Below are 16925 nucleotides of genomic sequence, written 5' to 3'. Positions count from 1 at the left end.
TCCAAAAATGTTAAAAACACTATATAAGAATAAAATCAGATATAATTTGACACAGAGACTGGCTAAAGAGGTGATATTAGAGTGGTGTCTAAACCTTTTCCAATGCAGATCAAAATCAGTATAAATTCAAAGTACACACGTGTTTTTCCAACTTAAAGAGCAAAATAATTTAGGTGTGTATTCTTTTAACATTTACAATGCGTCATTGCAAATCCAAAAATGTGCCTCAGAGGTTTTCCTTAATAAAATAACTTTTTTTCGTCAGGTGTTTTCTTATTCTGTTGGTCCACAAAATGTTTTATTCTATTCCCAGCAACAAAAACAAAGACTTCAGAAGTTCAATACAAGGGTGTGCCTAAGTCTGTTTTGGAGTAAAAAAGTCACTTGATATTTGTGGCCCCGCTATGAAATACAAAATAAGAAATTGAACATGGATAGTTACAGAAAAACACTTGGTGTTAATTCAAAGTCTCTGCAGCTGGAGGGACAAATTTGTACCATTTTGTAACTGTGTTTTTTGGCCACCATTTGGGGTTAGAGTATATTTCAAGGACAAAAGCATATTTTCTACTGAAAATATTGCAAATGTTCAACTTTACTTTTTACTAAGTAAGTCTTCGTGTAATTTTGTAATATCAGCTTGGATATTGTATTTTACGAACCTGAAAGCTGAGCGTGGAAATTAATCTGTTGTCATTACAAATAGGTCTATGTTGGAGCTGTTGCCTTGCAGCAAGTAGGTGCCAGGTTCAAATCCTGACCTGGGGTCGTTCTGCATGGAGTCTGCATGTTCTCCATATACACATGTGTGGGTTCTCTCTGGCTGCACTCATTTACATGCTCTGTGTTCACTTCTTAATAAAATGTTTTGTGCAATAACGCTACAGAAATCCGCGGTGAACTCCTGTTTGAGTTGCTGTTTCCTGTATTTACTCACCAGCTCGGTAAGTTGCAGTCACTAACGCAAACGTGCCTGATGCTCTGCAGCCTGTCTCTCACCAGGTGTCACTGTGGAACAGTTTTAGAACTGGGTCTGGATCATCTTTTCTGCTCACACTTCTGCCCCAAAAGGTAACCATCTGGATAAACAAAGTCAGAATATAAAAGTATGTCCGGAAATGCATTTCATGGTTTCACTGGATACATGTTTAAAACGTGCCTTGTTGCTGTGGAGCAATAAAAATCAAATGTAAGTACTTTAAATGCAACTCATCAAGCATTGCAAATTAGTGTGTGGAGGGGTAGAGGGGTGGGGGTTATAACAAGTTGCATAAGCTGATAGAGATACTACACCCCCTGAGTTTGAGCGGGTTGACTTGTTTATGTCATCCTCAAAGCTTCAACTGAAACTTTACAGGGTCTTTATGTCAGAAAATACGAATAATATTAAATGTGTCCACGAGATTATTTGCATGCAACCTAAAACTGTGGCGGAACTACTTAAAAATGTAATAGTATGAAGACTTTTTGCCAAAGTCAGTACTTTCTGCATCTTGCACATTCCGTTCCTGATCCTGAGACTCCGGGCTGCAGCAAGACTACAGAGGAGCTACTTCCTGAAAATGGAATTTCAAAATAAAACTACCCATTTTCATTTAGCTCGTTCAATGACGACGGTAATGTCAAAACGCCTTAAAACAATTTTGAAAATCATCTTCACATCTTGTAATATATGTGTTATATCAATCCATCCATTGTGTTGTGCTCATCCTAGAACAGTAGGATAAGTCATTTTTCATGCAGGTGAAAAACTAGTAATCACCTGCATTTTCTTTTATGGAGCAATTTCAATTTTGATTTCTCCTATTGCAAAAGCACCTCCACTTTCATTTTTAATCTTTTTATTTTCTCAGGTAAAGTGGCAAATGTTGACAAATACTGGTTGAACAGATCCACATGAGTGGCTAATTTACTGAGAAACCAGCTTTCAGAAATGTTTTGGAAGAATTTAATAACAACTATCACTAACTTTTTTCAATGTGTACGCCATATTGGATTTTAAAGAAACTTCAGAAGTTTCAAAGTATGATATATGTCCAACCTGGAACAAAACATTTGAAACAGTTCTCTAATCATGGTTGAAAAAAGAAAAAAAAAAAAACTTCAAGCACTGACATTTAGATTCAACATTCAGCAGAAATTAGGTTTATAAAACCCTTTTATGCCTTTTCTCTTTGTAGAGGATACCGGCCTTCAACCCAACATGTTTCTCCAGGAAGTGTGTTGTCCTCCTGCGCAACTCTCATCTCTGTCACTGAAACTGGTTGCTCCTATAAGGCCATTTGCATTAATGTCAGAATCCTAAAGAAACTTATGAGATTAACATAAATATTTTGAGAAACAGTCAGAATTTTGATAATATTATAAGAATTCTGAGGGGGCGGGGGGATCTGAATTTTAAAATTAAACTAAAAAAAATCAGAGAATAAATTACGAATTCTGAGATTAATGTGACATTCCTGATAGAAGAGGTTAGAAATCAGAGATGAAAGTCAAAATATTTTCTTTAAGCGACCAAATAAAATGTATCCTTTTATTTTGAAAGCACAATAACCGGAAGTAATAGGCTGTACGCCGGCCATCTTGACAGCTGCTTCACACTCGCTTGGACCGCGGCATTTTTTTTTTTACACGGCGGAAATGAACATCAAGTTCGTAGCTGAAAGTTTTCTTTTCCTCTTTTTTGTCGTGGAAGGCCAGTTGCATGCTGACACAATGAGAGAGAAAGCGAGGGGCTTTTCCACGCGAACCTTTCCCTCTGAAGTCCACTTTGTTCTGCTCCTGCTCGGCGCTTAGATGCTACTTTAGATGCCTCTCTGCACATTTCCGTTATGCGAAGTCCAACTTGGTGGTTAGTCGTCGTGCTGCGGTGGGTGCCCGTCCGAGATAACGGAGAACGTGAGTACGCATCGCAGTACCTTTTCGACCGGTACCCACCTTTTCTCTCCTAAAACTGCTGCTACATGACGAACTTTTCAGGTTTCTGAAGTCCAAAATAACCGGCTGCGGTTGTTGAAGTGGCGAAGTTGAAAACATTTTACTTCTTTTCTGAGCAAACATAGTGCAGAAATGTGGTGGCGTGGAGTTTAAAGGGTCTCCCTCTGCACGTCACTGGTGTTACGCAGATGTTTTTGCACATAAATTAAAATAAGTATATATATATTTAAGATAGACATCATGTTAAAACTCCTGGTCTTTCATTGCATCGTTAGTCTGTCAGGAAAGAAAAAAAAAAACGTCAACTAGTAGCTAAACTCTCTACTTTGGAAACATGTGCTGCCTGTCAGTGTTTTATTTTTATTTTTACTCAAATTTGGCACAGAATTGTCTCCGGTCACCATGGTGATGACTCAACTCTGAAGTCGTGACACGCATCGTGCATGTCCACCTATTTGTTCCCCTCATTATTTGTATATTAAAATGGTTGCAATTAGAATTTTTTTGTTCTTGCAGGATCATTTGAGGAAGCAGACATTTAGTTTTATGAGCCGCTGCTGAATGTCCGGCCAACCAAAGCAGTGCTGTTTGTGTCCATGTGTGTCTCCTGGCTCAGTTTGTCTATATTTGTCGTGAGCACGTTCAGTTTTAGACTCCTGGCATTTTCACTGGCCTATTCCAAGGTTCAGATTTAGGTCAGGTCGTTTGCTTTCTTGTTTCTGGTAGGCTTAGTGTTATGTTTTATGGCTGCATTAAATCAAAGTCCAATTCTTGGCTTTAAAGAGTCTAAATTAACAATCGTGCATCTTTACTGAGACACATCTTTGCTGTGCTACTTGCAGGATCGAAAGCTTACTGCAAAATTGTTACTAAAGTAATTTTAAGTTTACTTTTAATAAGATAGACTGGCAGTTTTCTTTAGTTGTATGGAGCCTAGTGTAACGCCAAATTGCCCCTTCCTGACCGTTTGCTGCTCACTGCTTGTTAGCTGCCTGAAAGAACTCTACTACACTTGTCTCAGATAGTTGTGGTGTGGAACTTAAAGCGACGCCACACATTCCTCTTATTAATGCTGTTTGAAAACAGAAGTCAGAAAACAGTTAGCGACAAGCAGTTGTTTAAGCAAGTAAAGCTAGCAAATCAGCTAATTACAGATAATTGTTGTATAAAGATCTGTAAAAGTTAAATAACTCAAATAAATATAGTGGAAATTTATCCTAAACTAGGGATGCACTATATATTATGGGATCAACATTGGTATCTGTATAATTTTTTAACATATCGGCATCAGTTCAATATGTAAAACTGGGCTGATATTAGTAGCCAACGTTTATCTCCATCTTATTGCTGTTTATGTTTGGTCATGAGACAGTGACAGTAATGCATTTATTGTATAGGGCCACAAATGCAATATTAATATTGGATGTTGATATCAGTCCAAATTTTCATACTGGTGCAAGGTTTTCCCCCAGAAATCATGCTAGGCCTGGTGGTTGGGTCGCTCGGCAGTCATTCATCCACCTGCCCACCGTGTTTTTGAGCTAAAAAATGTTTAAAGTTTGCAGGAAATTGGAAAATATCACTTGATAATTATGTGTTATTGGCAGATTAATATCTGAACACCAACTATAGTCTTAAAAACAGGCAAACATTTAATAGATAAGCAATGCTAAGCCTGGTGGGGGCTCAAGTAAAGCGTGGCGGCCCGCCAGGCTTATAATGCACTGGGGGAAACAGTGTGATGCATTCCTATTCTAAACATTTGCTCCAAATCAATAAATAAATCCTCTGAACATCATTATCACTGTAGTAGTCAGTATAGTCCATTATTTTAACAGCAGTCAGAATAATTGTTTTTCTGTTTTAATTGGATCATATTATTCTTTGTTGCTTAGTATTTTTGTTTAAATGCTGTGAAGCAGCGCTAATGTTATCACACTGTGAGAATCTCACACCTGCCCATGTCTAATCAAAAGTCAGGCTTTCAAATCTTATTCAGTTGCATGCAAGCACCACTTTAAACAGCAGTTGCACTAGATGCATTAGATATTACAAATAACAGGTTGATTGTTAAAATTTAGTGGAAATAACTACAATTATTAATTGCTGACATGCATAAACTGATGTGCAAAACGTTTTCCTGAAACAAGATCAAGCTAGATTGTTGATACCTTTCTATCAACACTTTTTGCTGCAAAAGGAATACTGCAGCTTAAGAATTTTTTTGCTGTGAAGACTGTGAATGCACGTATGCATGTTGCATCTGATACCTCTTCCTCCTGCAAAATGGCCACAAGCTGGTGTTTTAAAAGTCTGTCGTAAATAGTTGTAGGAAAAGCGTGTTCTCACGGAGTTTAAAAAAGAAAGTAAAAATGTCTAAATATTCATAACGCAGTCAGCTCGCCTTGTTCTCGTCCCTGATGCATTAAGGTGAGCATAACATGATGCAAGTATTCACCAAAAAACACTTCATTCTAGTCAGATTTTTATATTAAGCAATTATCTTGTGAATTGCTTAGAAACAGTAATGCTGGCTGTAACCTACATCAAACACAATGTAAAACTAGCGTTCTGTCACGTCATATTGACTTCCTTACTAGATTTTAACCAATCCATATGTTTTGAAACACTTTTCGAGTTTATAGTAATACCAGAACCCAACTGAGGTTTAAGTTCCTGCAAGATGTAGTCAGTTAGATACAATCGCTGTCCCACCTTGAGTCACTGAACACAAAAGAGAGACAGACGTGCCCCAGGGTGAGGAAGTAACGTCTGCTAACATGCTTTCCAGGGTTTTACTCGCCCGCAGATTTCTCTTTGGAAAAAGACAGGTCTAGACAAAATCTCTGTAATTTTTTTTTTCAAGCTTTCAGACTCTTACTTTGGACTCCTAGTCATAAATTAATTGTGTTTGTTGCTCTTTAAGTGTTCTCTTGAAATTTGCTGAGTTGATCCTCATGCCAACCATACAGTAAAACCCAACTGAATCACTACAATTTGATGAAGTTGAATTTTCTTCCCTGAATCTTGTGGCACATTAGATTAACTCTGTTGTACATTTTTCCTGCTATGAATATCCTGGGATTCTCCCCCAGATGGTGGCATGACACTTGATCAGGGGGGTTATAACAAGGTTTTCTGCAAATTGACAAGATTATTTGGTTGGCCGGTTTGTGCACTGAAAATAAATCTCCTTGAAAGGAAAAATAAAAGCGTCTTCTTGGAAATTAAACTATTTTTTTATTTTATTTTTGTCAATTCGAGCCTCCTGCAGCTTGTCCTCCCTGCTTGTAGTCATGCAAAACAGGCATTGCAGAAACACAAACTAGAAAATGTGTCACACTCTGTAACCCCGAGTATCAGCTGCAGATCAGGCAATGTCATGGTTCCATGTCTCTAGCTGAGATGTTATCGCAGACATCAGCTCTTCCGTTTCCCTCGGGGGGTTCTAAGAAATCCACTGGTGAGACCACGAGAAAGATCTGACCCACTGTGGCCTCGCAGGGAGGGGATGTGAGCGTGAAAAGAGTGAAATGAGAAGGATTGGAGCTAATTCTGGGGATAACTTGGCAGTCAAAGACAGGTCAGATTCTGTCAAGAGAAAATATAAAATAAAACCCAGATGTATGCAAAGAAGTGAAAATGTGGCTTTTTTTGTCTGGTGACAAAATGTTTGGTTTTTTTGCAGTAAGTGTGTATTTATAGTATCTGGCTTACTTTGCTGTTAATGCCATTAATATGAGCTTTTAAGGCCTGCAGTGTCCCTGAGTGTGCTTTACAATAAGTGTTATTTAAAGTCGCTGTACTTGCTCGTGTTTACTTCAGAGCAAATTTGTTTTTTGTTGTTTTTTGAATGTTGATTATAGGTTCGATTTATCTGCAGCACTGCAAGGTTGTTGCTAAAAAAAAATGTGAACGTGCGTGTAGACTGCAGGTTTCCTCCTCAGGTTTGCAATCAGACTTGTGAAGAGAAAGCTGTGTGCTTCAACGGATCTGTCCAGTCCCCAGGCTGAAACAGTCTTATGACTTTTAATCAGTTAGTTTGATCATAAGTTCAAAGTTTCAGTCACTTTTCAAACAAGATCGTTTTAGTGAAAATCCCTGTGTAGTTTATGTTTTATTAGCGAAACCCGAAATCAGATAAATAGAAAAGTGACAACAGTGAAAATAATTTTCTCACTGGTGCTTACACACACATCGAATACCTACTGTGGTGTGTATATTTAGCAGAAATGGGAGTCGAGCCTGAGCTGAAGTGAAAGTAGGATCTCATTCTCATGCGAAAATACCCCGTTTGCATCATGTTAGCATTTACTCAAATGCAGAATATGCTACTGATGCAGAAAAGCAGAAATCTTGGGTTATTGGGTATTTTGTAAGAGCGAACGCTAGAACTCGAAGTGGCTCCTCATTAGTCCCAATGTGGAAAAGTTTATAACTCCTGAAATAGCCTTCCAGGAAGTCAGATGGCTGCAGATGATTCACAGCAGATCAGAGTGGCTGAAGGAGTCAATTATCTCTCAACCAAATCCCTTCACACACAGTCACGCTAACGCACACACACACACACACACAGAAGACAGCGTTGAAGATTTTGAGTTACCATGAATTTCACAAATCACAATGAATCAGAAGCGCATTACAAGCAGGGGCGCGGTGGGAGGGTGACTCATTCATAAAGTCATAACAGAGATGCTTGTTGCGCTCAAATATTTGAATTGGCTGAAATTGTGAGATTTGACTCAGTGGAGTCATGAATGATGAGTTGTTGTTGTTGGTTTCTCAGAAACGTAGCCTGGGCTTTAAGGATTTCCAGTAAGGGGTTGAGGTGAGTTTGAGTCGCAGAAAAAAATGCTTAAAATGCACCAAAAAATGTTTCGGTGAATCCAAGGGCATGCAGAGCTTTGCATTGGAGTTGGGAATGACAAAGATGCAAAAGCAGAAACCATGAAAACATTTTCATTCAGCAACCTTTGCGCTACTTTGAAGGATTTGATCGTGTTCGTCTCTAATGATGCTGCAGCTGAAGGCTGCTGGGAACACATGGGTGTTTTTAAAGATACTTCAAAACAGGAAGTGAAGATTCTGCTCTGATATGTGAAGGTCATGAATGAAAAACCCAATCATTGCCACTGTATCCCCCCTTTTTGGTGTTTAAATTACCGTAGGTGAATTGCAGTTAACATCATGTTATCAGTGAACTAGCTTAGCTTCTTTTACTCATCCTGAGAGAGGTAGTTTAGAAATGTGAGCAAAAACAGGAAATAAATAGCAACTTTCCCAGCATTTAGTCATAATATGAATTTTGACTCGTATGCTGAGTTTTTTAAAACAAATTTTCCCCTGTCACTTTTATATTGCTAAGTAATAAACCACATATTACTATGAGTTATTGTGCTTTGACAGCTCTGAGGGCCAGAGGTATTTTTTCACCTCCTCTTATCTAAAAGCTCTATCAATTCAGCTTTTCCATGTCATTATGTGACTTTAGGGCATCCTACACATGTCAGCATCTCTCTCTGCATGATATTACATGGCATGCAGTGTATTATAAATAATTTATTATCACATAACCAGCTCCCTAGTTTTGCTGCTACCTTTACAAGCGGTTTCGCCTCCGTCTTTTTCCCACGCCACAGGAAACGGCCAGAAAGTGGCCCTGACTTTATTTCTGTGTGTCTTAAGAATAGCTGCATTGTGTTATTGCTGTGGGAATGCAGTAGAGAGCAAGAGAATATTTTAGCCAAAACAAAAGCTCTGTGTACTTGGCAGTATTTTGTCTATGCATGCAACAATAAACAAGAGGTGGAGCACAAAGACTCGGGGTTTATTTGGCCGTTCTGCGATTCGTACCCCTCGTTACGTACCAATGTGTTGCCATTTCTCTGCTTCCTACTTTAATTTTGTATCTATGTGCTAAAACTGCTGGTTATTTTTCATTGTTTGCAAGCATTAGGGAGATGAATAGTTAAAAAATGCTCAAATCTTTTTCTGTTTGGACCTGTTGACTCATATTAAGTGACATACTGCTGGTAGATATTATATATTTTACTCATTTAATCATATTTTCTTACTTTATATTATGTGTGAATTATAGAAAAGTGGGCAAAATGGCTATTCACACCAGCGCTGTTTAGTAGGCAAACTCTAGTCTGTTTCCCTACAAAGTCCGTTTCATTTGAGGAGATGTGAATGTGCAATTGAACTCTGGCTCGACTCCAAAGGCAGGAGTTGAAACAGGGCATTCTGGGTGAATACCACCAAAACAAACGCACAAGTCTAGCGCTAGCAGGAGAAATGGCTTGTGCTCTCTTACCAAAGACAAAAGAAAAATCCTACAATCACTAAAATGGGAGTACTTCATTTTTTATTACATTTTGTGAAGAAGTCAGTAGCACTCTGGGTCTTCTTCAGAGGCTTTCATGTAATTTCCTCCAGTCGTTCTTGGTGCAGCGCCACCACAGGCGAGGGGAGGAACATTTTGGATCATTTGACAGTGCAGTGTGAAAGTGAACCACACCAACTGAAAATGTAACAAATGTTGCTACTTTGGTCCCCAATCCAACTGAGCCCACCAGACTATCAGGTGTTGAGCTCCTTTTTAAGAAGAGCGGGTTTTCTGCTCTTTGGTGTGGTGTTGAAGGCCCCTGCTGTGAGTGCAAAACAAAGGATTGAAGCTTTCTGAGGGGATTTCTTTTTCAACCAGGTGTTAGAAGTTTATTATGTCATTAGGTTTTAGAAGTGGGTTTCCACAAACATCTCTTTAAGATCAAATGCATCAACTGCAAGCTTTCGATGCGAAACGGGCAGAAGCTCTCGTTGCAGCCTTAATCAGCTGATGCCTTCCTCGGGTTGTGGGGACTCAGGCCCGAAGTTATCTCATGTTTCAGCGCTGCTTCCTCCCTTACAATATGTTCTTCAATTATGTAAGGTGCGCTTGTCTCGCTTTCTGCTCTGTTTGCCATCAAAGCTCTTTCACATCTCACTTCACGCAAACAGGAACCCGGAGCGTCAGGGCCCCATCCCGAGCCTGCAACAACTGCAGGTCTTTTATCCGTCGCCCTCCACTTTCATGCAGCCAATCAATCAGCCAACGATTTGTAAAAGAAAACACTTAGCCGCGTGCAGCTAATGTCAGGTTGTTCCACTTTTGTTTGTTGCACAGCAGCGTTTTCCACTCAAGTATAAAACATGAAGTGAAAGGGACGAGGAGAAAGGTCACCTCATGTCAGTTCGTGTTAACTGGTGTGTTGGCTACCAGTGAGACCCGGCTTCTCAGCCTGACAAAACAATGCTGAATAGTGGCTGTTGTGGAGAGGATTCCTGGCATTTTTCTGCTGAGAAAAGATTCAAATAATACTGGATTGTGAGGACAACCTGATAGGACCCTATTGTTTCTCCAACGTTTATTAGTTACTTAATAGTTTAAGATCGTTTTTAGAATGGTTGTATTCAAGCTTTGGGTAATCTTTCTTGATTTTAAATGTTTTATGAATAAATTGGCACTGATAATAAAAAACTAACTGATAATAATTAAATAATTATATTTTTGAGCCTCTAAACTATTAAATGTCATAACTTAATAGTGGTGCAGTTATTGGCTTAATTAAGCTCACGTTGTGGAGAATTACCACTCTTCCCCATAACGCCCGAATCTAAGCCTGTCACAGTAATCAATAAATCAATTAATTGCATAATAAATTAAAACGAGCTCAATAATTTCCATTTGGAAGATTGATTTTCCTCATGTCTGTCTCTTTTTCTAGCAAATTGGTCTCAACAAGCCCCTTTTTTGAAAGGCAGTTTTGTTCAGAGACTTCAGCATCTATTTTATTTTAGGTGTTTTGTTTTCATATATATATATATATATAGAGAGAGTGAAAGATATATAAAATATCTACCAGTGCCAGTGTTAAATGTTCATTAGGAATTAAAGTTTATTGATCCTTGAAAGGGTGTACTTGCATTATTACGCCATTATGTTACTTGAAAATGAAGTCAAAACAATATTATTGTTTATCGCTGTAATTTCTAGGACGATTTACCATCCAGGAAAATTTTTTGTCATGACTCTCCTACCTGAATCAGATAAATGGTTGGTTACCATGGCTTTGCAGCTCAATGAATGACTGCTGATAAGGGAAGTCGGCCATTTGATTCAGGTGTGTTGCAGAAGGGATACCTAGACAGTAGGACTGAACTTGAGGACCTCTGCTGTGACTCTGTGCATTCATCCTGAAATTTTGGTGATTTTTTATTTTTTCCTAGGAGCCAAACAAATTATTCAAAACTAACAAGATCAACATGTTTCACATGTGAACAAACTCCTTTTAGAGATTTGAACGGATTGATATTTTCAACACATTGCGGTGTTGCAACAACTTTGTATTGTGTATTAGAAAAAAGGGACGAACTTCAAGTTTGTGTTGACAAAACATCACACAGTCAGACTTTTTCTTTCACTCTTTGAGGTCCAAATCCAAGTAGATCACCAACTGATCTACTTTAACCTTTGTCAGAATGTGTCATTTAAAAGTTTAGGATAATACATATTGGGATGTTGATAAGTAACCAGTTTAGCGCAGGTATACATCACCCTAAAACCAACGAAGAAAAACCTCTTCAATCCAGTTCTTAACCTCAATATGAATTTAATCATTTTTGGCTCTGATAACTTTGTCACGTTTTAACATTGTTTGCAATAATCTCCAGGGTTTTGGATTGGCAGATTTGCAAAGTAACTTTGACTTTTATTGTCATTCCAACATCCACTTACAGTGAACATGGAACGAAATTATGTTTTGTTTGACGCAAGGACAGTTTTACAGCCAGGAATTAAATCTAAGGGGACTTGAAGTTTAAGTTTACAGAATAAATATAAAAATTTCCACCAATGACCATTAAAAAAAGTCAGCAAAATGAGGTCTGGTGCCTATTTCAATTGGGTGAGAGGCGTCGGTCGACTCCATCTTCAAATTTTACAAAAAATTAATTTTGCAAAAGTCCTCAACTGAACTGACATGGCCTGATGTGCTCAATGTTTTCAGTTTTAATTGTAATTCATAAAGTCTATTTTACAGGATGTATTGCGTGCGGCTGTTTATTGTAATCTAGCTTTTTAACATTATTCTAAATAGGAAGCATCGCGTCAACTAAAGTATTGTTGATCTGTTAAGTTGAGGTGATTAAACTGTAAATTTTTATCGGCTAAAACAAACAAGCAAAAATAATCCATAATAGCTTCCTGTACTCAATCAATCAAAAGATTGAATACTGGACACACTTTGCAAACTTTTTTTTTTTCATCCTCTAAATCTCTCTGCCTGCTTGACCTTTGCAGGGTCTCATGGGGTCAATGGGTGAGAGAAGAGGTCACCAGTTTGTCACAGAGCAACACAAACAGCCATGTTTCACATAATTGAAGTTAAGGGCAAAATAGAGTGGCCAATGTAACTAGCATGCATGCTTTGGGGAAAACATGCAACTCGCCACATTAAAGGCTACATAATATATTAAATCACAGTCATAATGGAAATTTCAACACATGAAACATTGTGCTTAAAGCTGGGTTTTAGTATTTTTTTTTATATTTCATTCATACTATCCTTGCACATAATACATCTATCAGAAGAACTTTGATTTATGTCATTGTCTTGTAAAATTTCAGTTATTAATGGTAAAAAAGAAAAACAAGAAATAAAACTTGTTTTCTCCACTGCTTGTTCCACGAAACTGTCAATGAATACCAGTAAATTTCAAAACATGAATAAATGCAGTTACTGTGTTATATAAATTACACTTTTTTAAGTAAGTGGCATCCTGAAGAAGCACATTTCAAATTTGAATGTTTTTCAAGAACAGAATTTGTGTTTTAATGCTGTGCCATGCACTCAAATCCATACAGTTAATGAAAAAAATAAGTAATAGATTTTTTTTTGTCATTTATAAGCTATTCTGTTATACAAGTACCACAAAATGATTCTCCATATCACCCACCTGTTGTGACCAGGACACTAAAACTAAAGGAGAGCTGTGAGTGCAACTTTATTGAAAATCTTCAAGAGCATCTCTGCTTTTAGTGTGTAACTTTAGCAGCAGTTAGCGTAGCTCAGAACTCATTAGCTTCATAGGTGTAAAATGAGCTGATCAGGTTTGGCTTTTTGCATGAAAATGGAGCAGTAGACTTGCTTTGCTGTGTTATTTTTGAATGAGTTTCCATCTTTGCAGGCGTCTGCTTTAGATGGAGCATGAAACAACTGGTCCATCTGTGTTTGCTTTAAAAAAAAAACAAAAAAACCCCCAAACATCCATCCATCCATTGTCTGTTCACCCTTGTCCCTAATGGGGTCGGGAGGGTTGCTGGTGCCCATCTCCAGCTACGTTCCAGGCGGGAGGCGGGGTACGCCCTGGACAGGTCGCCAGTCTGTCGCAGGGCAACACAAAGACATACAGGACAAACAACCATTCACACACACACACACACACACACCTAGGGAGAATTTAGATAGACCAATTAACCTAACAGTCATGTTTTTGGACTGTGGGAGGAAGCCGGAGTACCCGGAGAGAACCCACGCATGCACAGGGAGAACATGCAAACTCCATGCAGAAAGACCCCGGCCGGGAATCGAACCCAGGACCTTCTTGCTGCAAGGCAACAGTGCTACCAACTGCGCCACTGTGCAGCCCGTACCCCCAAACATGTTCTTCTAAATATTCATGAATCTTGTAGGGTTTTTGCTGGGTTTTCATCCAAGATGTTTTTTCTGGCCTGTGGAGGAGGAAGCGGTCGATTTGATGTTTTCATATAATAATCCTGCCAAGTTGTCTTTATTATCACAGTGAACAAATGCAACAGGAGACGTTTTTACAAGCGGTGCTTGTTGTTGTAGAGCTCAGCACAAAAGGTCTTCCTTCAGCAGCTCTTGAATCATCTCCCTGGGTCTTGACGTGACGCCGTGGTCTGGTGTGCCTTTGTGTGAGTGTGTGTGCACACACTGCCTCTGCCTGTGTGCTCTGGTTGCTGCTTGCCAGGGCAGGGCAGGGCTTCCTGTTTCTGTGATTGCTGCCCAGGCAGAGCAGAGTTGAGATCCTTTCGTCTCTGTTCCTCTCTTGCTCTGCCACCTGGACCTTTACCCGCAAACTTGGCGCCATCTCCTCTCCTCTCGCCTCCTCGCCTGCCTGTTATTCTCGCTTCCTGCCTGCCCTCTCATTATTTCTAGCTATCCTTGTGATTTTTGTCTCTCTGTCTCCTCCTCTTCCTTTCTATGCTTGATATCTCTCTCTCCTTCCAGCCCTTTTCTTTGAACAGCTCCCACTCTGACAAAATCACCGCCTCTCTTCTTCCTCTGTAAATCTATCCACCACTGTGATTCATTCAGTGATTCACAGACTGAAAATTCAGAGGCACTAATAAAAATTTCCTTTTTTTTTCTTCTGGGGTTTGTGGTGCACATGTTGGTGCATTTTATTAATACATTTTTTCCCCCTTCAGCCGGTTTTTACAGGAAAATCTGGAGCTTTTGATGTCTAAGCAGGCCTTGATGCCATGCAGATTAATTGAGTCACATGCAACAGATTGAATCCGGCCAATCTCTGCAACAAGGCCGGAGCTATAAAAAGGTCAGACGGAAGTGGCTTGTTGTAAATTACATTTTACCTAATGAGTAATCTCAATTAGCAACACATCCCATTTTGGCAGGAGTAAACCACCAAACTGTGCATGGAGTATGGGGACAAACTTGTTGAGATGCAAACCGGGTCTTTTGGATTCGTTTTTCTCTTGAAAGTGGGAAAAAAAATCATTAAACTGATTAGTAAAGTGGAGAAATACTTGAAGTTTGTTGTGTGTGTATGTAATTGTAGCAGAAAATAGTTGATGTTTATTCTCAGGGTTGCGAAAAAATAGCAAAAGTAGAAAATGTTGCCTATAAATCATCCATCTATGCAGTGAACTTTCATAATTATAAAATAGGATTTGAATAAAATCTCTTGTTGTTCTCGACTAAATATCTGGAACGTCTTTGTCTTCATACATTCAGTTGCTAATAAAAATGTGAAAAGTACTCAAATCTAAAATGCTGAAAAAGGAGAAGTGCACAAGAGTTGTTGAGATATTAATCCAGTACAAGCAGTGCTCTAGTTGATGAGAATATGGCCAACCCAAATCAGTTAAATGAAGTCTCAGCTGTTTCTGTGGGGAAACCCAGATTGTCAGCTATAAAACAAGAATTAAATAGTAAGGAAATTATTTGCTGACTCGCTGGATAAAGTCTGAATCTCATAACTAACGATCTTGTTACAATAAATATGTGAAGCAGTTCCTCAAGGTTGTTCAGAGTTGGATTTTGCATAAAATGTTTTTGTTAATTATGTCAAATATCAAAAGTATTATTTTGTTTCTCTGGTTCTTATGTGGTCTTGAACCATTCGGAATCGGAATAAGAATTGTTAAAAAAGATAAAAGGCTAAAGTTTCTAGACTTAATTCAACCTGGATTTATGTCCCACAATTTTTGGAATTTTGTGCAAACAAATAAAAACCAATCACAGATCTCAAAATATGATTTAACAAATCAAAGATAATCTTGCCCTACTTGGTGTAGATCTGATGAGATGAAAAGCTGAAAAAGCCCTTTACTCCAGTTCAGAAAGCCAACATAACCGCTGTGTTGTTTCATGATTTGTAAAGCACACAGATAATCAAAGCCCGCCAGTGAAATGTTAGAATGAGTAGAGCACAGTAAAGTAAATGAAAAGTATGGAAATGCATGATTATTTGTAGGAACCCTGCGCAATATTGTCCAGTTGACCATGCGTAAGAAAAAGCCTGTAATTGTGAACATTTTGTGTACTTCTGAAGAGATACAACCTGGTACAGGCTACTTGTGTCACAGCGATAAAATCTGGCAGGTTGTAACATCTGCAGACCGCAGAATTTAATACAATATAACCAACATGAAATATTCAACATTTGCTGAAATAGAGGGAGAGTAATCAAAGTATTTATTAATCCAATGCTGATTGGTTGTGTGTTATTTTTACACAGAGTTCTCTGGAGTCCTGCAGTGACTTGATTGTCATTAAAGAAGATTTTGTAGATCTACAGAAATGTACTTTTACCAGAACAATTATTAAATTATTGCCATTCTATTTCATAGTCAGCGTCTTGCATGAATGAGAAATAAACTGCATCTCAGGCGGTTTTTGCATGACGCTCAGCATGCAGTCGGCTCTCTCAGTCGCCTGCTATGAATACTTGACCCGAAAGCTCAGAGACCACACGAGTGTGTGTGCATCAAACAAGCTGTTCCCAACCGAGGGCGACAGGGAGCACACAGTGGTGTGTGAGAGCTGATACCGGGCTCTGCAGATATAAATAGGACCTCCCTGCAGTTGGGCTTCCACCAGTTGCACTGATAATTATCTCCGTGTTGTATAAGCGTCAGTCTTTGTGGATTTTAATTTAATGCCTTTTCTGGTGAAATAAATGAAATTTCCTGGGTTTTATTTGCTCAATTCTTCTGTCTGAGTTTGCACTGGATGCACTTCAGCAGCAGCTCATCTTGCTAAATGTTAGGCTCAGGTCCTGGTGATCGTCTACTAGAACAAAAGCATCAGATTTTCATGTTTGGCATTAAAAGGTTTTTTAAAAATTACCCAAAATGTCAAAAAGTTAATATTCTTTTAAATTATTTGGCCAAATGTTCCTAATTATCATCATTGTGACATAATTGCTGCACTACCAGTTCCATTTAAGTGTTGCTTTTTATAAGAATATTGTTTTTAATCGTCTTCCAAATTATTTGTGAGAAATGCAGCAAGACTTCTTTCCAATATTTCAATGTCGTCATCACTGATTGTGAGGTTTAGCATCTCAGTTTCTACAATCCACCTCAAGTCTGGTGACATCAATGGCAACAAAATGTCAATTTGTTTGCACAGAAACCGAATGCATGCATTGTCTATTAGAAGCATGTTGGAATTGCA

The 16925-nt window shown here is 38.6% G+C and overlaps 1 protein-coding gene across 1 annotated transcript in view; it reads left to right on the top strand.

Moving 5' to 3' along the window:
• The first annotated feature begins 2582 nt into the window (after positions 1 to 2582).
• sh2b3 (SH2B adaptor protein 3) overlaps positions 2583 to 16925 on the top strand; it is a 57583-nt gene continuing 43240 nt past the window's right edge. Inside the window, exon 1 of the mRNA XM_028033788.1 lies at positions 2583 to 2898. The gene's annotated coding sequence lies outside the window, so the exon portion shown is untranslated. The remainder of the gene's footprint in view (positions 2899 to 16925) is intronic.

Source organism: Xiphophorus couchianus, chromosome 12 (genome assembly GCF_001444195.1).
Source record: "Xiphophorus couchianus chromosome 12, X_couchianus-1.0, whole genome shotgun sequence".
NCBI classification, from domain to species: domain Eukaryota; kingdom Metazoa; phylum Chordata; class Actinopteri; order Cyprinodontiformes; family Poeciliidae; genus Xiphophorus; species Xiphophorus couchianus.
Note: the sequence above shows the minus strand (reverse complement) of the source record. Positions and strands in the feature narration are given on the sequence as shown.